Source organism: Amblyomma americanum, chromosome 3, assembly GCF_052857255.1.
Source record: "Amblyomma americanum isolate KBUSLIRL-KWMA chromosome 3, ASM5285725v1, whole genome shotgun sequence".
In the NCBI taxonomy this organism is placed as follows: Eukaryota; Metazoa; Arthropoda; class Arachnida; order Ixodida; family Ixodidae; genus Amblyomma; species Amblyomma americanum.
In genome coordinates, this window is record NC_135499.1 from 102,640,289 (window position 1) to 102,665,805 (window position 25,517).

At 44.3% G+C, this 25,517-nt stretch overlaps 1 pseudogene; it reads left to right on the forward strand.

Moving 5' to 3' along the window:
- Window positions 1-12,993, forward strand: LOC144123945 (uncharacterized; annotated as a pseudogene).
- Window positions 12,994-25,517: the final 12,524 nt, after the last annotated feature.

Below are 25,517 nucleotides of genomic sequence, written 5' to 3' on the forward strand. Positions count from 1 at the left end.
ATGACTGCTTTTGAATCAGGTATGTACACTCTAAGAAAAAGGGTGCATCCTCACGATTTATGCTATCTGAAGACGCATGGACTAAAGATGCACTCTCCTAACACCCACGTGGACGTCGTTAGTCTGTTTAGGAAAACATACACCTTTTTCTTTATCTCTTTAAAACCAGCTCTGCTCCCCCTGCGGGAAGACGCTGTACAGCAAAGTATGCAGCCCGCACCCCCTTCCCTCTCGAAGATGGCCCTCTCCCGAAAGCGGGGTTGCCGGGGTATTTTGAGGACAATAGTTAAAAGCTATCCTGGCTTCGCCTAGCCAGATCAGGTAGGCCTGGGTCATCTGTGGACACGCGCTCCCCCTTGTAATGATCCTTTTGATCTGTGACTAAAGGACGCTGGCGAAACTGATCGCGCCTCCTCGCTGATAAATGCGTGATCTTCACCACTAATACTTGGAACGCTTAAAAGCAAAAAACTAGAGAAAGAATAATTTGGCACCTGAGGTGCATTGTGAATGTGGATTGAATATTCCAATATATATATATATATATATATATATATATATATATATATATATATATATATATATATATATATATATATATATATATATATATATATATTAGCAGATAAGTTAAATGAAATGAGGGGCCCGTTTGACAAACTTATTAAGGGAGCTAACAGTCCCCGAAACTAAGGTGCATATAGGGGAATGTTTTTTTTTATGTGTTGTGCTTATCAGTGGGATATTATAGTACTTAGATTAATAAATCGATTAAAGAAAATTACTTATAAAGCAGCAGAAAACCCGTATCTTTTCTTTCTTTTCCATTAGTGGTACCCTAAAATACAAACAAATACAAACGCCTTATTTCCACATCAGCTGATGTTAGGAGATGCATCCAAAAGCCTTAGATTGACTTGACAAAGGAGTAGTGCACCCACTTCCTTATTATAATTTACAGTGCATAGTCTTTTTGTCACGTCCAAGCCTTTCTCAAGAAATTTGAACTGTTTCAAAAGGCAGTGACAATAGAATGAACCTAGAAATGTCATCACAGGCACAAGCTTCCTGCTGTTTACTAATAGGAAATAAATTCCCAGGTAATGTATGCAGGGAAAACAGAACATGCTAAAAATTACAGCTGGGGAAATTACTCGCTAACATTAAGTTAATCACCTACACTTTCCTTTTATTTGACACCATGGACTACAAAACATCTAATGGCATCAGAGACCAGAGCCATACAAAGCCAAGGGCTGCATCAAACCTTAGCCACTCCAGAAATGAGACCACTGGGAAGACAGATTCCCAAAGAAGAAATGAAAATTCATAGATGATGGAATGGAAAAGCAGCAAACAAGGGTAGAAGTGCAGGTGAGGAAGTAAGACTGATTTATAAATGAAAGCAAAGAAAAATACGGAAAACTAAACACATGAGGAACGCAATTGCATTTTATTTTTTCACATTTTACTAGCTTCCATTTCATAGATGTCTTTCTCTTTACACGACCATGATATTAGACCGGCATCTGGAATGCCTACAGTTTCACCCTGCAGCTGGGAACCATATTCTGGATTTTTTCTGATTTCTTAGTGGTTTTTTGTTTCGTTGGGCACAGCATGAATTTTTTCCTGAGAAGTCAGTCTGCTTGTGATAATGTGAACATTTGCGAGCGATTAAGTATCTGTCATTTGGCACGTGTTTTGCTTTTTCTATGCATATTTTTTATCTTGGTTTTTAATAATAAGCAGTTAGAAGCCTTCACTTAAGGCATTGTTCTCATGCATCTCAATTTATTGCTGCCTTTTGTGCAGATTACATGTTTAGACATGAACTAAATAACTAAGACAATGGTCTTGTCATACTAAGCTTTGTAGTTGTAAAACTTATTACACGTTTTCTTCTCGGTGTAGGTCAATTAGATGGTGCACACTGCCCCACCTGTAAGGAGAAGACTGCCAGGGCCATTGCTGTAATATGGTGTAGCATGTGGCAAAATAAATTAGACGGTATATTTGTTTCTCTGTTTGTGGAATGCGTTGTATGCATTCGGCAGTAGCACCTGCGCCTGAGCACAATATGACATAGCCCATCTCACATGAAAGCTTTGATATTTCAACACTGCCTGCACTTCCAGAAAGACTACAGCTTACACCATATGGGTCAACTTTATTCCTGCATACAGTGGGCAGGTTCACGCTACAGAAGGGTAATAGTAGTCCCGTATGGACAGTATTTATATATATACTACAAGATAGCGCATTGATACCCTTTATAATAGCGCATAAATTTGTACCCCTAGAAGGGTAACATAATGCACCACCTAAGGGTAAACACTTGCAACACAGGGCTGCCAACTTTGCTCTATTTATGTCAGTGTAAGTTTAGTCTTTAAGAGAGTAACTTTTCACATATAAACATAGCATAAATTTACCTGCTAAAGCTGCAAAGTTGCACCGTTCATGTCAGGTTATGTTTATGCTATCTTCAGACTAATACTTGCCCCTCTTAGAAAGGCGTAAAGTTATACTAAGCTGCCTTAAAGTTGCTTTTCTCATTGCAGTGCAAGTTTAGGCTATTAGAAGCGCAACATTACACTATGTGCAATAGCATAAATACTTAGTCTCCAAGCAATAGCGCAATCTTGCACCAAATATGATGTCAGCTCAGCGACAAGTGACTTACCCCTCCCCCCCTCAAAAAAAAAATACTAAGATCACATCCTTTTTTTAGAGTGTAGGATCTGACAGTGGTCGAAGTCCACAGAGACCTTTGCGCTCTAGCAAATCATTCTTTCTGCCTCTGTTTCTCCCTCTATGGAGGTGGCCAATCAAACCCATCTGTTCGCCGCCTCCCCCTCAAACCAAACCCCACCAGAGAGGATTGGGAGGCGGCCCTGCTCGGCTGTCACGACCTTAACGCCCAAAACGCCTTGGTTCAACAGACGCGGGCGTCATTGGTAGCCAATGGGGCCCAGGAATAGGGGCTCTAGCTAATATTGTGAGGGGAAGGGCCAATAGGACCCTTACCCAATCAGCTCTCTGTATCCATTTAATGGTTGGTAAATGTTTTTCACCACCACCACCACCAGTTAAGAAGTATTCGTCTATAGCTACCCCTTTCATATAGTGGCTTCTACTCTCTCCACTATCTCCTTTTTACCACCCGACCCCTAAGAAGAGTAGTATGTAGGCGGGTTTAGTATCGGGCTAAAATATCCGCTTTTCACTGAAGCGCTGCATCTCTCTCCTTCTGCAAACTCACAGTGTTCCTTCATCACACCAGTATTTATTATGCGTGCTAGGCGCCCAAGCAGGCCCTGAGGCAGAATGCCGGTTTACATAATGCACTTAAGGGGTGCAGTTTGAGTTCCTTGACATGGTTAAGAATACTGTGCTTCTTTAGGACGTCAGATCAATCTATGTTCTTGTGGTTGTATCTAGAAAGGTTCAGAGCAGTAGACCCACACCAGGCTTTTCGAGCAGTAAACCTGTTCACCCTCTCAGGCAAAAGTTCACTCAGCCTGCTGGATGTTCCATTAAAGCGGCACAGAAAAAACGTAGTGCACATCATATTACAGTTGTGTATTTAAGAGAATTACACTTAGTCTGCCTGAAACAACTAATTGTATTAGCTTCTAGTGCATGAAGGAAAATTTGTGTGCAGCTCGTGATATTCACAAAAGCAGTAAATGTATTTGTCTAACGTAGCATATTTGATCACGTTAATATGAAGACTCTACATAGTGTCCTCAAATCACAAGATTTCTCGTCTTTTAGCCGTAACCTGTGGAGTGCTGCGTAGTGTCTGTAAACTCAAGAGGAAATTAATTTTAAAGACCAACTGTCGAACACTTGTTTACAACGCAGGTGATTGTTACAAAGGGGGTGGTAAAGAAGCTTTCCCGTGTTGATTTCAATTTATACGAGATGCCTTAACCGTCATAAGAACGCCAAAAGTCTTTTATTGAAATTAAATCCTGCCAACTGCCAAAAAGTAATGTGCCATACTCCTTTTTCCGACTGAATCATCGACATAAAGCCGAAAAAAAGGCCCATTATGAGTCGGATTGAAAATGTGCATGCATATTAAAGTGAAAGGAACGACAGGAAGTGATCATGGTTGCCAACCACAACATAGATTTTGCCAGCTGACATGAAGCCGTTTAGATATGAGAAATTGCATCTCAGTTAGTGAGGAAATACCGTGCCTATGAAATTTGTCGCCTATATTCGCACCTAAGAGCAAGAAACATTGTTCTGGCGGGAGCCAAGGAAGCGAATACCACGTAAGCAGATACTAAAACATATCGTGCCACAATGTGACGGCCACAGCTGCTGTTGAGACCTCTGAAGACAGGACCGTTTATATTTGAGCCCATGGCAGTTTCGTAGCTGCGACGCATTGCTCCGCCTGCTGATTGGTAGCGCTGATAACTTGAAGCTTTGATGCACCCTGGTGGCAGTCTGCATGGTACAGATCAAATCTGGCCGGACAGTACCCACTGAAATGCCTCACCGTGAGCCTGGTCATGAAGTTGACTTTTGGGTATTGCTAAGGCGGTGACAACCAAAACAAAGAATGACGACAACCGGAGAAAAAGAATGTGTAGCGTGAACAATTGCGTTGATCATTGTGAATTTATTGTTTTATATATCATAGAACTTGATTAACATTAGAAAAAACGTAAACCGAGTAAAAGAAGAGTAGTAGTAGTAGTAAGTGGATGAAAGGGGAAGAGGAAAGGAAAATGCACGGGCCTGTGACTGGTGTTAAAGCACCACCACCACTGCCGGCGCGCAGATAGAGAGAAGGATAGGTAGGGTTTCAGAGGAAGAAGGAAAAAGGGGAAAAAAGGGGGGAGTATACAGATGCGGGAGACGCCGTAATCAGTCAGTCAGCTGCCTTGGAAGAGCGAAGAGAACCACATACGTTAAATAATGCAAGCTAACAAGTGCTCTACGTCAGCCGGTTTATGAGTAAGCCTAGTTATTGCTAACACGAAAACTGTCTCCTTTCAGGACACTGAACATGAAGCATTTCTAATGCACTTTCTTTTTAACCTAGCACCGCGCAATAGGCAACCGCCTTACCACTGAGCCAACGCAGCGGGTCGGCTCAGTACCCGAGAGCTATAGTTGATTAAACCACGCCGTGGTGGCTCAATGGTTATAGTTCTCGACTTAGTACTCGATAACTATAACAACTGAGCCACCACCGCACGGTTTATTCAAATATAGGACAGCAGACGTCAAGGGTACACAGTCTCTCTGCTTCTTCAACCCCAAAGCAGCCGCGGTAGCTCAGTGATTGGGGTGCTTGGCTGCTTATCCCAACCATGCTGGTTCAATCCCGGCGGAGGCGAACGCATTTCGATGGAGGGGAGATGCATGTGGGCCTAGCACTGTGCGATGTCAGTGCACGTTAACCAACTGCAGGTGGTCCAAATTATCCGAAGCACTGCGATATGGCGTGCCTCAAGCCGCTTTGAGGCGTTAAATCCTATAAACCAAACAAATCCGTCTACGCTACCTCTGCAACATTCCAGGGACAGAGTATATCTCAGACCCTTTTTAATCTCTGTATGACAGCAATATCCAGGCAGCAGTCCACAATCCGCAACCTTCCTCACGTCTTCTACGCTGACGACATTATTTATGGTGTGAAGCCGGACCTAGAGTTGGCGTTAAAACAACCCTCCTTCGAGGCATATGCACTATAGCAGACTACTTACACAAGTCGCACTCCAGCTTTCCGCAGAAAAGCCATAACTCCTGATGCATCAACCACAATACCCGAATAAAAGCAAGGCCATCATAGATATCAGCTTATCAGGCAAGTAAATACCAAGCGCGTCATGCAGAATATTTGAATTCATCGTAGGTCACAATAAAATGGAAACTCTGACGCTATACACTTTCAACGAGTCTGCCGAAATCTGACGCACGTAATCCGACAGGTCCTTTGCAAAAAAACAAAATTATCTGTGGTTCAACCCGGGTGAACCTAGTAAGGTGACCGAAAGCTCTGTTAAGCATGGTTAAACATGGCTTAGCTTTGATTAAACTTTATTGCATATCAATCGTTTGGCTTAGACGGCGACGGTACATCCCCAAAGCACTAGTTCCGGCACGTTGCTCATCCGTAACTGTGTGAAGGTAAGCACACGCCACACACGTTTATATAGCGAACGGCACGTGACGCGGTTTCAGGAAGTCGTGAGAGTGCCGTCGGCTCCGCTTACGCAGCTGTGGCGAGGCGCAGCGAGTCCCTTGGTTCGATAGTTGCAGCGCGTGTGAGCACCATCGGCTCAATGCCCGCAGCTGTTGCGAAGCGTGGCGAATCAGTGGCATGTCGTCAGAGCAAGGCCTCCACTCCTCCTGTGGAGTTGGCGCATTCCGATACTATGTGGTCGAGGGTGCCCCTCTCCCTGCACGTTTTACAAAGATCGTTTTCGTGTTGCCCTGGTAGGGCGTGAGAGGCCCGTACTGGGTTAACGTTTTCGACGCTCAACGTTTTCGCACAGCTGGTTATCCGACCCACTTCTTCACCGCAGTGTGTGAAAGCCTATTACAGTAGCCTAAAGGCCGTAAAAAGAATGAAAAAGACAAGAAAAAGCAACTGCAGGTGATGCCTTACATACACCGCGTATCCCACAACATCAAAAAAGTGGCGAACCGATATAGTTTCAGGATGATTTTTTTCGCCACCGATTAAGCTTAGCAGCGTCTGCCCTTTGATGTCAACAGAAAAGAGAACCAGGCCGCAATGTTATATCAATCACGAAAAGAAGTTCACAAAGTGCAATTCGGGCCTTCTTTACAAAATTCCCCTCACATGCACTAGAGTTTACATTGGGCAGACTGGTAGGTGTTTCAATGAACGGGCACGCGAACATAACTTGGCAGTGAAAAACAATATGGGAGGTCATCTGGCACATCATTGTAAGAACTGTAAAGGGAAGGGTAAGGGCAAGAATAAAATGCCTTGCAAGCCAGTTTTGCGCAAGACTAACACTTTGTTTAAATCGAGAGATAAGACGGAAAGGGAGGTGATGGAAGCCTATCACATTGTACAAAAGGGGTGAAAAATGTGTCAGCACTCCGTCTATTTCGCTTTCACTGACTGAAATCACGCTTTTAGAAGACCACATATAATTCTTTCATTTCTTTCCTAATTTTTTTCTGAGATGTATATACATTTAAGGCCGGAAAAGTAGTTTCACCAGGGTTTATGCTCACCTTTACACTTATTCTTTGTTGCCGTCCATGTCATGCTTGTTTTACATACCTCACGCTACTCTTTTACCTGGTTTTAATTTTCACCTTTAGTCGTGTTCTTTGCTATATCCATGCTCTCATGCCGGTTTTACCATATGTCACACCATGATTTTGGCGCGTTTTCATAGTTTTTAACTCCTGTCTGCTGGACCACCTGCATTGTCACTTTGCGTATTTTCCACCCTCTTTACTCAGGTTGAATGTTAGGTTCCTTACATTTTTTATAATTTTCTTGACATGGAGTGTCTGGGGACATGCTGACTGAGTGCTGTGGTTTATCAGCCCTCCTGCAACGTTACAATTTCATCAATGTTATCTAGATTTCAATCAGGACTTGTGTGAATGACAGTGATGGTTATGCGCATAGGTTCATCCCTTATATAGCGTTTGCCTTTCGGTCTCGAATAAACAGTTGGAGGTCTGCGCATGTGCTGTCGTGTTTGTTCCTGTTCTGTCGAGTCTAATTTGAGCAGTACTAACCTTTTTTCTGCAATGAACGAACTAGCCAGCAGGAACGTTCTACTATAGACGCTGCCTTGTTACCCTGGACCTCGCGTCGTCTGTGCGAAACAGCACAGTCTTCTAATACCACCTTATGAATGCAAAACGTGTCAAGACCAATGTTCTACCGTGGCAACTGGATTTGAAGGGTTGAAAACGAACACACAGCATCTCAAGGCGCTCACAGACCCTGGGATCCAAGCAAATCTCAAGATCACGAGGAAAAGGTTTGAGCATGTCAAAGGGGAACTCGAAGGAGAAGTCCTGGTACAGCCGATGATGTTATTTGATCGAATCAGCAGTAGAAAAAGGTCCAAATGCGCGGGAGGCGCTACTTGAACGCTGCTAAGTTGGTGCTTGATACCGTTTAATATAATGCATATATTTCTACGAGCTCTGCAGTGGAAGAGAATCGGGATTCGAGTGCATAGTGTGGTGTAATTTTAACGATGAGTGGAGTTCCAGCAAAGCGAGTAGCGTCCAACCGTGACATATCCGATGAAGACATCTGGAGGAAGCGAGTCGTAGAGTGTGAGGCTTAGAAATGAGTGGACATAAATACTTACACCATTTAACACAAGTTTGAATATCACCGCGCCGACGTGCGGAGTGGCTGTGGTGATGAAAGGTGACGCTCTCGTCACCAAAGCCCCCTTGATCATAGGTTACAGAGGATAAGGGTGATAGTCTCTTTCGAGTGGCCAAGAAAGAGAGAGCCACGCTGGCTTCGCGGAAGTGAATGCGGCTTTCCTGTTGTAGCTTGCTTACCTCCGTTAACTTCGTGTTTCGCAATCTAGGATGCCCACTTTTTATGTTCCTCACCTGCGGTTTGCGTTTGTTTTGGTCATGATCTCCGTGAGCTTACCATTTGCTTTTTTCCAGCTTCATAGCGGTACTTATGAAACGCCATTTTGTAGAGCGCAATGTTTCATGAGCGCTGCTGCTGTGGCAGGCACGGGAGTCCTATTGTCGGCGTTCGAAGGTTCCTACATTAAGATGCCAAGTGATGGGGATCTCAATCTAGGCCTCGTGCCCTTGCTCATAGCAGGGTGCCGTGAAAGCTAGGGCATCGATGAGTTTTTGAAAGTTATATATTTAAGGCTGCCGTTCGGCGGAAAAGCCGGTGCCAGCATCGTGGCCAGAAAACCTCTGCACGCTTTTCGAAAATCTCCTGCCACACGTGGATATCTGGAACGAAAATTGAAAAGTGGGATAGTATTCTCAATTAAACGGCAGTGTATGTCTCAATTTCACGCGAATAAAGAAATTGCATAAATTTCAGTCACGTTTCGAAGCCGCAAACATTTGGTCACCTGGTTAAAGCTGCTTTTTTTGTTATGATGAACTCGTTTAGTTTATTGGGGTTTAACGTCCCAATGCAACTAAGGCTAAGAGGAATGCTCTAGTGAAAGGCTCCGGAAATTTCAACCACCTGGGGTTTTTTAACATGCACTGACATCGCACAGTGAACGAGCGTCTATAATTTCGCCTCCATTGAAATTGGACCGCCGCGGCTGAGATCAGACTCGCGTCTTTGGATCAGCAGTCGAGCGCCATAACCACTGAGCCACCGCGGGAGAATTTCTCGTTTCTGAGGTGGTAGCACACGAACAAGATTCTCAAATTCGTCGCTTTTTGCAGTGAGCAGGCCTCGTGAGCTTGTCCAAGGAATAGCAAATACTTATTTTTTCACGAAACGAACGCAAGAATTAAGCACGCACACGCATAATGAACGGATGCGTATGTGGTTACGTTAGTCATCTGGAGGGAGTCGATTATGACGGCTTAAACCTGATGAAGGCTTATGCGGATTCCCTTCTTTCATGCGCTCTGATATCACGGCCGGCAACAGCTGAGCTGCCTTTCTCGGGGTATCACACGGCTTATTGCATTTTAAAAAGTATGCAGCTTGGAGCAGTCCGTAGTCACGCTGCGATGCATCGCATCTGGTTGCGATCAAAGGCATTCCCTGCAGAACGGTACTCTGCGCTGATGCCAGCATGAGAACCAGCCTAATGTCGCCCAAAAAAGTCAGTGTATCTTAAAATTTCCGCACAACAATACTTCGAAATCTCTCTGTCTCTCAATACGAGGATGGCGCCGGTTGAGCATGCAGCAGTCGCATAAAGGTGTGGTGGACGCTCCAGCTCTCACGAGGCCCTGCTATCAACAAAAGTGCAAGGCATAGATCAAATTTCCTTTTTACACGGCGAAATATGTTGGAACCGTCGAATGACACCAGCAGTGCGCGCGCTCCTGCCGTGGCCGCGGTACTGTCCAAGTTTTTGACAATGGCAGCACAGTGCACTGAACACAACTGCATTAATTTAGTGCCGATGTGGAGCTAAGAAAAAAAGCAAGTGGTATATTCGCGTAGGCTATGGCTAGGGACATGGAAAAACGGGGGAAGGACCAAAAGAAAAAAAGAACGGGTGTCGCACTGTGCAGAACACAAAACTGGGACCGTGTTCTTAAAGCTGTTCAATTTCCTTTATCTATTGCGCGCCCGTTCGGTGCTATGTCACCGGTCAGTCAGATATACGCACGGCTTTCAAGCGTCTATGGCAATCGACCCGGTCATTGGGTGGTTGGCGAGCGGCCCTTATTTACCATTAGCTGAAATGGATGCAATATGCGGCGAATGGCGAGGTGCGTTCGCCAACCACCCAATGGACGGGCCGCTTGCCACAGACGCTTGAAAGCTGTGGGTATTTGCAAGCGCCATACTGCTGATTTGTTGCGAAGAAAGCGACAACGCGAACACTGCACTGAACTTCCAGGAAGCCAGCGTGGCTTCTTCTCTCTCGGCTAGCCGAAAGAGAGGCAATCGCCATCAAACCCTCGGAGCAAGCGCTGCGAGATAAGAGCGCTGCCACGCGGCCGCTCCACACCCCTGCGCCGTGGGCCACAAACTTGTAACAAAAGCCGCATTTTCAATGGAACAGAGCGGCGATGTGTTCGATGTAATGATTTGTCTATCGGACTATGATATCGACCACGTGTTTGTTCTTTTGTCACTTTTGTCTTTCGTACGGGCGCGTTGCCTAGCGTTAAGACATGCTTTCCGCTTTGCGGCATTCAGTGAGCAAAGTCAGCGTAGCGGGCAAACGAGCTGCATCTAGAACTGAACGCATTTGAGGCGCTTCGAAGGCAGCGTGTGCGGCAGCTTATTACGCGCTTCATGAACAATGAGCTACAAGCTTTCAAAAATTTTGCAAACCTGGAGGTCTAGTAGCACCAATGTCGCCGCAAAAATCGGGGGGAGTGAAATATTCCCCGTGCGTATAATTGTGCCACTGACATTTGCACAAGCAGCACTGTGTAGCTCAGAAGCAAAGCCTTTGCACGCGATATGTGAAGTGGATGGTTAATTTATCCGATACATTCAATGACGCAGATGAGCGGCTCTCCTTGGTGTGCTCCCATCGTTAGACCATGGACAATCTGGCTGGCGCTGCTGATGATCTCGCCTGCTGGTTGTGATGCGGTTCTTCAGGAAAGAACGACACCTAACACCTCCAGCAACCATCGTGATGACTTCGGCAATGACATCTAGCCCCAAGCCGGGCACAACTTTTAAACATAGTATAGAGGTAACATACAGGACACTTCCTTTTACAACAGCTTCTCCTGCGAAGCGAATTTCCAAGATGGCGCACAGCACATGCGACACACTCAGAACTACACTGAACACGATCCTTATCATGATTGACAGCCACGACAAAGAATAAACGCATACATTCACTGACCGTAACAAGGCCAAAGAAAACTTCCATAAAATTTAAGACAATTCAGAGGCAAAGACCACTACGAATGAAGCTACAGCACTACAAACCCCTACACGTACCAATGAAGTTTCCCGGTTTACCGCACCGGCCATGCAAATGGTGTGGTCCGCGACGCATAGCGGAACCTCTACCAGTTGACAGGCAAATACCGGCATGCACTGACACCCACAACATCAGGCTTGAGCAAATGCCTGTGGCACATGTCAGATAGACGTCGTCCTGCTAAGCACTGAGCGCGCCTGGACCATTGATACGCTCCGAGATATGCGCTATGTACGTTTCACTCGCCCAGTTCCCACAGATGTGACCGTTCTGGCAGTATATAATTCACGGCAGAACATTAAAAGGAATGGTTCTTGGTCAGAATGACACGAGTGTCTGTCTGTCTGAGATATATTTGATTTATACATTTACAATACTTCGAACTCCTATTAAAGCAGTTGCGGCAGACCTGTATTTACAAAGCATCACAAGAAAGGAAAGGAAAAAGTTACCACAGTGGAACTATGCAGTCGTACAACGGCGCGACAGTTCGACATGTTCATAGAAACAGATTACAAGAAATCACGCGCAATCTCAGAATAAACTCCTAAATATCAGTCAGGGAGAAAACAGATTCAAGTATGCCACATTACGTGTAAAGAATGAATATTTAAACACTTTGCTTGTGCAATAAAATTTAATTAGCTACTCCTGTTTCTATTCGCGAATTCTCCAATCCATGCGGCGTCTAGCGGCGCTGGCCAGACACGGAAAGTGGAGGTCCAATTGCAGACGCCCCTCGCCAGCCTAATGGAAAAGCGAGACCGAACTGGAAACCATATCTGCGGAACTTTTTTATAGGTTAGTGCCAAAAGCTGTTTTTTTTTGTGCTCTCACAAATGGGAATACAGTGCAGAATGTCTAGCTCCATACACTAATATGGGTACGTTTTATTTCAGTGCAGCGGCCCCCATCAACCATAGCAAATGCCAGCATCGCTTTTATAGCAGGGTTCGTGGCGAGAGCAGTTGAGGAGCGGAGAACAAGCAGCTTCTGCTCTCTCCTGCACCAGTCGGATGGACCCAGTCCTGTGCTGATGGGGCTTATTGACCTGTAATCAAGGGGTGGGCTAACATTCCCAAAGTCAGAATTTGTCACTGTCCTTGTGACCGTTAAGAAGGCTGTTGACATTTCCCTGCCGCATATAAAAAAGAGCAACCTGCGTCAGCAGCTGGCTGAACTGTTATTGCCTCGACTAGAGCAGTGCCCTCTTTTCGTTTGCCCAGCAAGGGATGACCACGCCGCAAGCACACTATCTGTAGTATTTGATAAGTTCATGAGGCCACTCTTAGCCAACGCCGGCGCTACTGTGACAGACAGGGCTGCTTACCGCAAAAAGCTGGCCTGCAAGCCACTGCACAGGAAACTGCTCCGTGTTTAAAACAAACACAATGTAAAAACGGATGCCGAAAAATATGGCTCCGATTTTGTCTTTGTGAATAAAATGTCATTTATCCTCAAACGGCTTTATCTGTCCTCCTACCAAGCTGTAGCTTCGGCGCTTTAAACCCTCTTTTTTACTTGCCGCGCACGAAAGAAAAAAAAACGAGACTAAATTCGCCTCAGTTCCAACCATACACGACGTAAAAAACCTTATGCATTGCAGGCTTTTATTTATTTGGGGATACTGCTAGCCCCTTTCGAGGCTGTAGCAGGATTGGGGTATAATACGATACACTTGAACACGTCACAAAAGAGCCATCCACAAAAAGGAAGCCCAACATTTGAGTGAGACAATAAATTCAGTGTCATCTGCAAGCATTCAAAGCTAAATATATTACACGCACGTAAGTACAAATCACATCTGTACCATTTCTAGAGGAAAACTGACAGAACTCCTTGTTCTCTATATATCAAAAGTAATTTCAGGTTCTAAACTAATATGTAAAATTACTGCAGAAATAAAATAATCCTCTCCGCTCAACTGTAAAATGTTCCGCGTTTTGAAACCATGCACGGCTACAGAAATAAAGAAAATTGCCTGCGTGTTGTGAAACGAACGCTCTCATGACGATCTGCCTCACCCCGGTCCTAAGTCTGCGTCATAATTTAAAAAAGTAATTGCCTAATTGCACCAGTCAGCTACTTGTGCTGTGCGATAATTTTCTAGGGCGCGTCGCACACAGACTACGAAAACTGCGTTTTTGTCCTCTGCGCCCGTCCGCATCAGGGAAAGCGAGCCTTGGGTTGCGCGCGCCACGGTGCGGCGAGAGGAGCAGTCACACCGCTTTTTTCGATTACGCTCTCTCCGTGCGAATGGAATGGCTGGAGCAACGGCGCGCCGCCGGAGCTGATCGCGGAGGCCACGGTCAAAGTATCTCCTACTGCAACTGTTCACATTGAAAAAACTCTGTGCTCACTCGGCTGACAACTGCTAAATGAAATGTAGTTTTCAACGAAGAATACGGATAATTCTTTTTCACAAACATTCATCTAATGTGGCAAATGGTAAGGTGTGTCGACCTGGCACCTTACCACTGCAAAGCATGAAGCAATGCACACGCAGAAAGACGACTACTCTGGCATTTGCACATGCGCCTGCCTTTCGCTGGTGTTCTGCACACAAACTGTATGGGGTGGAACATCTGGTAGAGGCACTCGTGATTTTGTTATCATCGCTTTCCGTATTAACGGGGCAAAAAATTGGCGGTGGTTTAGGACTGGGTAAACCTGGAGTGACGCGATAGCTACAGCTGGCTAAGTGGAACTTACTGAGTTGAATTGCAAAGTGAGTTTTTCGCAGCTCCGTCCCATTTGACACGGCGCATGCGCACCGCTGCTGCAGCTTGGTTTCGTCGGCACGCCGCACCGCCGGCAGCAGCAGCTGCTCCGCACCACGTGACCAACCACGTGGCTGGTCACGTGACCAACAGCGTGACGAACTACGTGACCAGCTACGGCACCGCTCTGCTGGCAGGTGCTCCCCTCCACGGGACCAGCCACGTGACTGTGACCGTGCCGCCACGCTGAAGGCTCGAAATGCTACCGTAATGCAGCTATGGCTACAAAATACTCGGGTCCCAATAGGCTCCGTGCATTTTCACCCTGTCTAAAGGCCAGGCAGCGAGTTTTCTTAATAACGAGGCGTAAATACATGCAAAAAGTTTGGTCCTCAGCAAAACTGTTCCTAATTCGAGTTGTTCATATTGATGGGTGCCGGCAAATACAATAGAGGAGGACCGGCACCGTGCGCCAAGCTCGCGGCAATTTTATTCCTTGACGCAGTAACGCCAAGGTAGATGTACACTGGTAGCGAATGCTCCATAGACGCCCATTGGTCCAAAAAATGGCGGCTCGTGGGCACTCCAGCGCCCCCTGGATATTGGGGGGCAAACTACGCAAAGGTGACGTAGAATGACGTCACGCATACGTATGCTTTTGGCGCGAATTATAAAGCGGTCTTTCTGTAGAATCCGCGTTTTCGAGCCCGTACCTCTCGAAGGTTGCTGCCTTTCAGCGCGCCCCAACCTTTGCCAGTCAAATGTGCTCGAGTTCCTGCTAGTTATGGCCTTGTTAATGTGCAATTGGGAACGCAATGAAAGTGACTGGTAAAGGAGGGGCAGCATAGAAAGGCAGCAACACTTCCAGACACTGGCGAAGCATGCATGATGCACTGTGGCCGGGTTAGCCGGGTATCGAAACAAGGCCTGCAAAGACGCGCTGTAATGCACCGCACACTCATGAATAGGGGGTAGGTCAAGAGTGTTGCAAAAATACAAAATTTGCCAGGTTTTAATAAAATGACTTACCTCTTTCATAAAACAAGGTGCTAATATATTTTTTCTTTTCTATTGGCAGATTACATTCCAATTTTGTAGCTTTATCATTTCTTTATATGAGTGTTTTGCCCCCCATCCTCTGGTTGTGCTGCAGTCGCGCTAAACCATTTTTCGGCCCAGCCTTCGCCACCACTTTAAATCCGCCTTGGTAACGCTATATAATGCAAAATATTTGCTTTCGGCATCACGCTCAAGTACCGCTCTTTTGGCCGAGTACTGAAAGATGAGCAGTTCTTTTCTGGATAGTCATCAAAATTTCGCGATATACTGCAGTAACGAATTTGAGTTAGACACAACGCTTTTCTTTCACGACCACACATGTTCGACTTGTACTGCGACCCTCGAAGCGCGCGGTGCCGCCACCGCATAGAAATTGCTCGAATGGTGTGCTTCCCAGCGTCCGCCGCACATGGCGCGTGCCACAATATCCGCTCTCGTCCAAACCTCCTGCCCATGGGGAAGCCACCCTGCGCGTGATTACCTCGGCAAACAACCTCCTAAGCTTTTTTTCTCAGCTTATGCCGACAACCTACTGCGACTGCATCTGCACCGAACCCAAGAAACAGAGGATTAACAGCTGCGATGTAACGTACGGGCCTCGTTCAGCTGTTTCCTCAGCAACAATTGTACAACAGTTATACTGCAAGGTACTTCTAACTAGGTTATCTTGTTCTGACTGCTGCGAGCCGTGAAACTTCATTCATCACTGTGCCTGCCACTTTAGCTGCTTAGATTACATAGAAACCCCCTTGATATCATCGCTAAGACTTTAATGAAACCATCCGCACTGTGCTATGCGCATTAGACATGAAGCCAAAACCATCTTAAAAGTATTATTTTGATCATGGGTAGCATGCACTCTACCCTCACGCTGGCACGTATTACAACTTTCTTCGAACTCTTAATCTAATTTCGAGGTGTTTGTGTGGATGCTATGCTTCGAAATCCCAGTTAACTACTGGCTGGCAATCGTTATTTTCACAAGATGTACAACAAATTATAACTTACTCCGGTGAAGACAGAGTAAGTTATTCTTTCTGCTGTAGAATAAGGTATCAGTTACAGAATTATTTGTACTCAGAAGCAGCCGCACGCCCAGAGCGACTTGAAATAATCCTGCTGTCAGGAAACTGATCCACCAGGAAACCTTCCTCTCATTCTACCTACAGAAGCACCGCCACGTTGGCTCAATGGTTATGGCGCTCGGCTGCTGACCCGAATGACGCGGGTCCGATCCCGGCCGCGGTGGTGGAATTTCGATGAAGGCAAAAATCTAGAGGCCCGTGTAGTGTACTGTACTGTTAGTGCAAGCTCAGGACCGAGGTAGTCGATATTTCCGGAGCCCTTCAGTAGCGTGTCCCTCATAGCCTGAGTCGCTTTGAGACATAAAACCCACATAAACCCAAACTCTATCTACGGAAGAACGGCACCAAATGCTGTGATGGGTAAAGCGTTTTCGATATTTTGTATACTGTACGTGTACAATCTGTTTCTATAGCGGGGCTTCTTTTGCTAGGGAACGTAAGGGCATCTGGCACTGCATAAATGGTTAACTTACAGGCGCGCTGCGTGTAACTTGGTGAGGAAAGTTCTTCGACACGATCCGATTGCCATAACTAAATGTTGCGTCATTGTGAAAACTCTATCGAAAGAGACCAGAAAAGCAAATGAACGTCATTTCAAGCAGCCAGATAGAATAGCGTGTAGATTTCTATATTCCAATATTGTACTGTAACTAAATCAGTGCCAAAGTACTAATACGCTCATCAACCCCGACCATGACTCTTGCCAAGCGATCTTACGATCTTGAGCCGTTGCCTAGCAACAACGACCGCACGTTAAGTTTCTTGTGTGCGAAAAAATAAGTAAAAATAAAAGGAATATTGCCGTGATTGAGGTGCGAACCCACGGTGGCGCGAAGCCTCGGCTTCGTTAGCCAGTGCACAAGAGCACTATGATTTCCCCGCAGCCAATCACATCTCGTGTCAAACTTCAACACACTCTCGATAAGTGCATTGAACATCGCTGTCTTCATCCGCTTCTATCTGCGGCGCGAACAGTGCAGATCAGCTGAACGTCAATGATAGCTTATCCTGAGTGTAATATCGCTGCCACAGGTGCGAAGGACCCAAAAAAGCAAAATCATGAACCGATTCGTCTAAGCACATGGTTTCTCAAGTCTACTCGGTTTAACAATGTTAAAATCCTACTACTATTTTTAAATTTGGAAAGTACTGAAGTTGACAGATTAGAACAGGTGGGCTCTTGATATGCAATATTATGCTCGAATATTGCGAAAGATTTGGAAAAGCCTACCCCGCCGCGGTGGCTCAGTGGTTAGGACGCTCGGCTACTGATCCCAAGTTCCCGGATTCGAACCGACCGCATCGGCTGCGGTTTTATGGAGGCAAAACGTTAAGGCGCCTGATTGCTGTGCGAAGTCAGTGCACATTAAAGATCCCCAGGTGGTCGAAATTATTCCGGAGCCCTCCACTACTGCATCTCTTTCTTCATTTCTTCTTTCGTTCCCTCATCCATCACTTCCCTTACGGCTCAGTTCAGGTGTCCAACGATATATGAGATAGATACTGCGCCATTTCCTTTCCCCCAAAACCAATTATTATTATTATTATTATTATTATTATTATTATTATTATTATTATTATTATTATTATTATTATTATTATTGGAACAGCCTGTCTATCAGTGCATCACAGTACCGGTGTTGAGAACCCTGACGTCTCGACACCGGTATTTTGATGCACTGTTACATAGGCTTTTTCAGATCTATGACGTACCGGAAGCGGCGGCTTCGTGGTTAGGGCGCTCGGCTACTGATCCCGAGTATCCAGGTTCGAACCCGACCACGGCTGCTGCGTTTCGACGGCGAGGAAGCACTAAGGCACCCGTGTGCGGCGCGATGTCAGTGAGCGTTAAAGATCCCCGGGTGGTCGAAATTCTTCCGGAGCCCTCCACTAAGGCACCTCTTCCTTTCTTTCTTTCTTTCTTTCTTTCTTTCTTTCTTTCTTTCTTTCTTTCTTTCTTTCTTTCTTTCTTTCTTTCTTTCTTTCTTTCTTTCTTCCTTCCTTCTTTTCTTTCTTTCTTTTAGTCCCTCCTTTATCCCTTTCTTTATGGGGCGGTTCAGGTGCCCGCCGATATGTGACACAATTACTGCGCCATTTCCTTTCCCCCCAAAAAAACTAATTTTAAATTTTCGATCCATGACGTTCGTTCCAGGCCAACCTTTAGCCTTCTTCTCAAACTGATAACGCCAGTCTAGGAGTGATATGAAGGAATGTTTAGTCAGGAATCTCCTGCATTTTTCAGTGCATCGTCACGGGCGACTGACAAAAAGGTTGGACTTGTGTTTTTCTCTCACAAATTTTATTGCCCAAGAAGAGAGAGCTTAAAGAGTTGCCACTTCTTATGCAGCACGTTTTCTTCGAAAGCAACATAATACAAAACATATGTTCGCTTCTACATTCATCAAGAAGATTGTGTACCGCTCAGTTGTGCAAACAATGTTAGTGTTCACTTGTCCTTGCCGCAAGACGGTGTGCATATAGCTGTTACACAAAATATAATTAAGGCGGATCGATTCAGGAAAACCTGGTGAATGGGTGCATATCTTTTGCTGTCTTTTATGTTTGTCCTGGAGTAGTCTTTTTCCTTTGAAATAAGTTTCTTCAAGTTAAAGGAGCATACATTTTGAAGAACTCACAATGCTGCGAGGTACTTGTTTGTATTTGCTTCGTTGAAAGCTGCTCTAATGCTGGTTTGCGGTAGTGACGATAGAAAGAAATGTTTTAGCACGAAAAATTAAGAAAAAAAGCCAGAAACCCAGCTGCAGTTCTTTGCTTAGTAGTTTTATGATATAACCGCAATGTTGAAATTTATTCGAAAGATCAAATCTCAAGTTATTGCTTTATTATCATTCTGCGTGCATACTTCTCACACGTAATATTTTTCACGATATACATTTCACGATATACATTTATAATACATTTCGGACCTAATATTGATGTGCAAGTGTTCTTAAATCTTTGATCGCAACTGAAGATAAGGTGGGTTTGAACGCGTCCTTTGGCATCTGAGAAAAAAGAAGTTGCAATGTCCCGCTGATGTTGTCTGATGCATTAAATTTATTTTTGCAGATAAGGTTCCCGCGAACAAGTTATGAGTACGAACTGACGGCGTCAAGAAGGCTAACGTTAACACGCCCGCATAAGTCAGCAGCTGGGGAAACAGAGCACTTGCTCTTTACTGCAAAAGCATTTTACCGGCTTGTTCTGAGAAACTTCTCTACGACAGCAATGGATAAAAAATTCGCTGAGAAAAAAAAAACAGAAGTACCAGTATTCCTTCAGGAAATAATTGCTTTAGGCTTAGTAAAACAAAACTGTGCAGCTAGCTGCCCCGGTCGCTCAGTGGTTGTGGTTCCCGGCGACTGATCCGAATGACGCGGGTTCAATCTTGACCCAGGCTGTCACATTTAGATGGAGGTTCAACGCAAGGGGCCCGTGCACTAGGCAATGCCAGTGCGCGTTAAAAAACTCCAGGTGCTCGAAATCATCCGGTGGCATTCACTATGGCGTCCTAATAACATTACTCGCTTCCGCGGTTGAGAAAGGCATAATTAGGATATGACAGCTCATACTATTGCTTTGCAGTAAAGCAACAGTAGTGCTGCACCAGAATATATCTTTGAGGTGTCATGAACACAGTATAGTGTACATAGAGAAAGCAATGGAGGGAATGAAGAAAGTTTTCTGAATTCCCTTAGGCACCTGTTCATTCAAGTCTAACGATTGGATATTTAAATATTTTAGCTCATTTTTTTCTGCAGCCTTCGCTTTCCGCCAGTCTTGCAGACCTCTCCGCAGTGCCGAGTATCATGTAGCCACTAGTTCAATGCCGGCTAAACTCATTAAAGCGCGTTTCTCTGTCTCCCTGCAAACAAACCTTCCGGGTTTTTCTGATGCTGTGCTGCAGTCAACAGTAACCTATTTGGTACTTCTAAATTAACACATCTACTACCGCAAATACGTTGGCTTCCCATGCCAATAGGCGAGCTCAGGGAAACTTTGGTTCTCATAATAGTGAGACTGTAAATCTTCAGCCATTGTATTAGTCTGATTTAGTGACCAGTAAAAATATCACTTGTTCTTTTTATTGTCACATGCACATGTTTGAAAAAAATGTCACGACTCCTGGAGGCTCTTAAATGTAGCAGACTGTCTCCTTTGCAACACTTTGTGCAAATTTTTATGTATGCTGGGAAAAAATACACCTGTTGGTTTCTTGCGCTCGTGTGCTGTGTGATATCAGTCCACGTTAAAGATCCCCATGTGGTCGAAATTATTCCGGAGCCCTACACTACGGGACACCACTTAATATTATTATTACTATTATTTTCCCGATATGTTGTAGCTGAGAAAAGAATTCCGTTCTCTACACGGAGCCGTATCACAATTTTTGGAGTAGCGCCGCCTAACAGCAGAAAGATTATTTATGCGGACGAATACGTTTACAATCCGGAATTTCGATCGATTTTGTAGACCAACGGATAAGCGCTGCGTTTTCGAAAATGCAAGACAGCATTTCGAACCTGCTTGCTTCTAAAAAATTACTTCCTTTTTTTACACCACGAAAACAATAAACAGCAGACCATGCAATAAGTTTCTACCTGCCAACACCTGCCCACACTAATGCCGACGCTGACCAACGACGGCGAACGACGTCGCCCTCGACATGCCTGGCGAACTTTTCCCGCACTGCTTGCGTCTCCGAAAGGCAACTGTGCGGTACATGTGTTACCACTCGGAGGATGATGGTTCCTCTGACCCAGCCGGACTAGACGCGGCACCAACAGGTTATCCGTTAGCGGCGGCGCTCACAGGGGGCCGTGTCAGGGGTCGGTTATCAGCTTTAAAGTTTATAGCCACCTTCATCGCGATTGAATTTGCGGCAAAATGGGACGAAAATGAAGTGAATCTCTGCTTCATACGCCACTGGTTCGATTTGGAACGGTGGAACAAGAACAATTATAACAGTAAGTTTAGTGTTAACAGGCGGCGATGTATAATGAGAACGAGATTATAAAGCTACAAAACGACGTTGTCTAAGGGATGGAACAAGACCGGGAGAATAAAGCATCGCTAACGCAGATTTTATTGCACAAGAATTCAGCCCGTACAGTGCCCTAGAATTATGCTCAAAATCATTGCAATCTTAAATCTGTGACAAAAAAAGCATCCCTGCAAGCTCGCAGTAGCAGTCTAACCCTGTGTTAACGCAGTAGGCGCAAAATGAAACGTGTCAAATTAGCGAAAACAAATTTGGTTCTAAACGGCATTTGAGCCTAACCACGACTTCTTTTATTCCATCATCGCCGTACTACTACCAGTAATGCAAATTTGTTCTCATTGAGGCATTTACATTATAAGCTTAGAGGAAAGGTCATCTAATAGCGGCCTGCACTAGTCCACGGGTGCAAAATGACTGATATCTGTCGTAGGTGCAAAGTAGTCAGGAGATGCGCGTTTGGTCAAAAAGATGTGGGCATCCACATTCTTCACAACGTGCAGATAAACGGGAATGCAGATAATGTATTTGCGCTCTTTCTGACGTACAGGTGCGCCCAAAATATTGCGGAGCATGCTTCGGCGTTTGAAGTTTTCTCACGTGCGCCTTAGAAAACACAAGACGTTTTCGCGGATTCACTCGTGAGCTCCGGAGTGGCATGTGCTAACATATGTTTACGGTAGTTCTTAATTTTATTTAGGGCATGAAAAGAGTTTGGCCGCCGAAGCGTGCTTCTTATTATATTTGCCGGGATTGTAGTTTAACTGAAGTTCTGCTCTTGTTTTTGTGTGACTTTGTGTATTGGAGCCTTTCCATGCATATTCCTTCGACATGTATTACTCTATGTTCCTGACCTACATCCTTTACTGCTACTGCCATTTCAAACAGTTATACTTCGCACACCCCGAAGATTGTTTGGAAAGTGGTTAAAACTGAGGATATACCTTCAAGACTGTGACCGTCGCAGCTGATATTGTAAAAGAATCAGTTTTTTTACAAATAATTCTGCAGCATAGCGATATCCTTCTGCCTTTGCTGAAAAGAACATGCTGGTTTTTTGAGAGTGCAGAGCTAATGAAGGACAGAATGCTGAAGCATGTTTCTTTCGACTGAATGCAATTGTACAGCGAGCTCAAATACGACAGAAAACCGATTAGGCATTTTATCCATTGATTGCGACCTTTTCATGATTGAAAGCAAACTTTTGTCATTATTTTGAATAGTCTTCCAGTGGATCGATCGTGCCGTGAGAGGTTTCAAACTTTAATGCAGAAGTAAGAAACGAATTCGTTTCAGGGTAGAAATTTGCTCTTCTGTTTCATATTGAAGCTAGCTGTACGTTTAAATTTGCTAATCAAAGGATCCTTGATTTTGGTTGTTTTCTGGACAGATTCACTCCGAGATTAAAAGATGTCTTTGTTCACTACTCTAAATGCTGCTTTGATAAAACCCGTTTGCAAGATAGGTGTTCTCAACTTAAGGCAATTGTGTTTAACATATATTTTACTGGTATGCAATAATTTTCTTTCACAACCCCTTGATATTCAACACAGTTGGCCATTTAGGTACTTATTAAATGTACAAAAATAAATAATTTAATAATAAGTACATTAAGCTCAAGTTGAGCTGTCGCTTTCTTCATTCGACTATGTACTTAGCAGCTTATCAATGTGCCCTTCCAACGCTAACGCTGCGTATTACTTCAGTATAGCCATGCCACATTCTTGATTCGTTTTTTACACGTACTGAGTACTTACGGACGTAGGAAGGAGGATTCGGTAATCTGATGAATGTGTGCGAGGTAATCACCACTCATATTCTACAAGACAGACGCTGGAAGCAGGCGTATCTTCCCGTCCTAGACGAGACAGTCAACAATAAAGATTGGTATCGCAGGAAGAGGCACTTAGTTTCTCGCCGATCTAGGTAACATTCGATAGATAGTAGTGTCTGAGTACGCAAAAGGTTTTTCCCGTGCATTTATCTCATACCGTTTACAATCGTACTTGAATCATGCTCTTTAGGAATGTAAATTAAAAAAATGAACAACTGAAATAAGAGCAAGACCTATAGAACGACTTGTTTTCTTGCCTCATTCAGCTTGCTCACGTTTAGTTGTAAGTTCGGCCATTTTCTCGATTAAAAGCTATGGGGCTTTAAGGCCTGAAATTACCCAAGGTTAAGTAAAGGCTTCTCATGACAGCATTGAAAAAAGCAAAATATCTGATAGCATGGCCTTCAGTCCCGATGTGAAAAATTGAGCACCCGACAGAAATGCGACAATTTTTATTTCGAAAGGTGGAAGCTGAAGCATTTAAATTTGGAAACATTTTTTCCCCTCTGAAAATAATTGGCACTGTAAGTACTAATTAATGACTGAGGAGGAAAATAAAATTATGCAATATAGTTTAACAAGCCTGGCCAAATTTACTTGAAAGCAAAACTGATGTCTTCTGATAGGTTCATTAAAGTATGAAAATATACGCGCCTGAACTGGTCATTAGAACTTCACTCAGATATTAGAGTGCTAGAATGACTTTTAGTTTACATTGTTTCATCACGAAGGACCCGCAGGTAGATGATTACTCGAGTTTGTGAAGAGTTTATGGTACATTATTCACCACACATTCTGATCAGACGAATGGTTGAGTTCGTGCAAAATTTGGGCTTCATTAAAGCTATCTTATGAGCACTTCCAGAAACTTACTTATAATTCAAAGGGTACAAGCTACCTGAAAAGAAAAATATTGCAGCCATGCTAAGTGGTCATGTCAAGGCTAATCCACTCCACTTAAAGTACTCTGAGATGGCACACTGAGTATTCCATAGCATAGTCTTCACTGGCAAGTTTTCGCTCACCCTTTGAGTAGCTTAATAAGCCACTGAGGCTTTTAATCGCCCCTGAGCAAAAATTAACAATGCTATGTACTGCAGATTTCTTGCATTTAAATATTTAGAATTCCTAAAAAAACCGACTCGCGACATATTTCAGTTTCGTACTTTCGTTCCCCCTTCCTATAATTCTTGTTTGCAAATACTAATGTTATTCAAACCCTTGTTTACTTTTCTGTATTTCGCCAGAGAAGTAGAGGATGTAGTTTGAAGACACATGACCAACGTGTATACTGAACCAAAAAAGCATAATAAAGGGAGCGTTTAGTTTAAAGGTAGTTATGTTTGCTTCTTAGGGGATAATTTTATAAAGGAGTGTTGTATAATTACCATTATTCGGCGAAAATCCTCCCACTCCGCTAGAAAGCTACATTTATCGCTGGCGCTAAATAGTGTTCACTGTACATTTCTGCCAGGTCATACAATTTCAAAGCGTTCGAAAACCTCCCACAGAGTCAATGCTTTTTCCAGGCAGTGTACGTGCTCAGGGCGCCTATTTAGAGCTGAATATCTTCGCTTAGTATCGAATTCCCCACTTTCTGTCGTGGTGCATTTTCCGTTATCTAGTACATATCCAAGGACACAGAAAAAGCTCGAAAATACATACCAACTCCAAACAGTTGACACCAAGTCGTGCTTGTCATAGTTCATGCTGAGAGAAGCTCGAACAGCTCGAACAACAATTTTGTTTGTAAAAAGCGGGTTAAAATATATGTTACTTGTAGTTCTGACTTGCTAGCGGGATAAAATAGAAGAATACTGCAAAAAATACTCTATCACACATCTCTGATCTCAGTTTTCTTGTTTGCTAAGCTGAATTAATTTACAAGGCCGCGCAGAAAGCATCAAGCAGCAAAGCATGAGCACAAGCAGTATACCCGGAACAGAACGTGCGCATAATGGCTTTTATTATTTTTAGCGTAGCGAAAGGAAGCTTGTATAAGCAGCGCTATCTCTCGGTTACCTTCGCTTGAAACGTGAAATGGTCGATCAGACGCTCTAGCTCGGTATTACTTACTGTGGAGATGATGTAGAAAAAAGAAAACGGGCAGAGTTAAACTTTGTTCGGTAGCGCATAAATTCTTGGGTGGTTTACTGAGTGCTATGCTATGCTGTTTCGGTTTTATCCTTGCACAGCTGAGAATAGTTG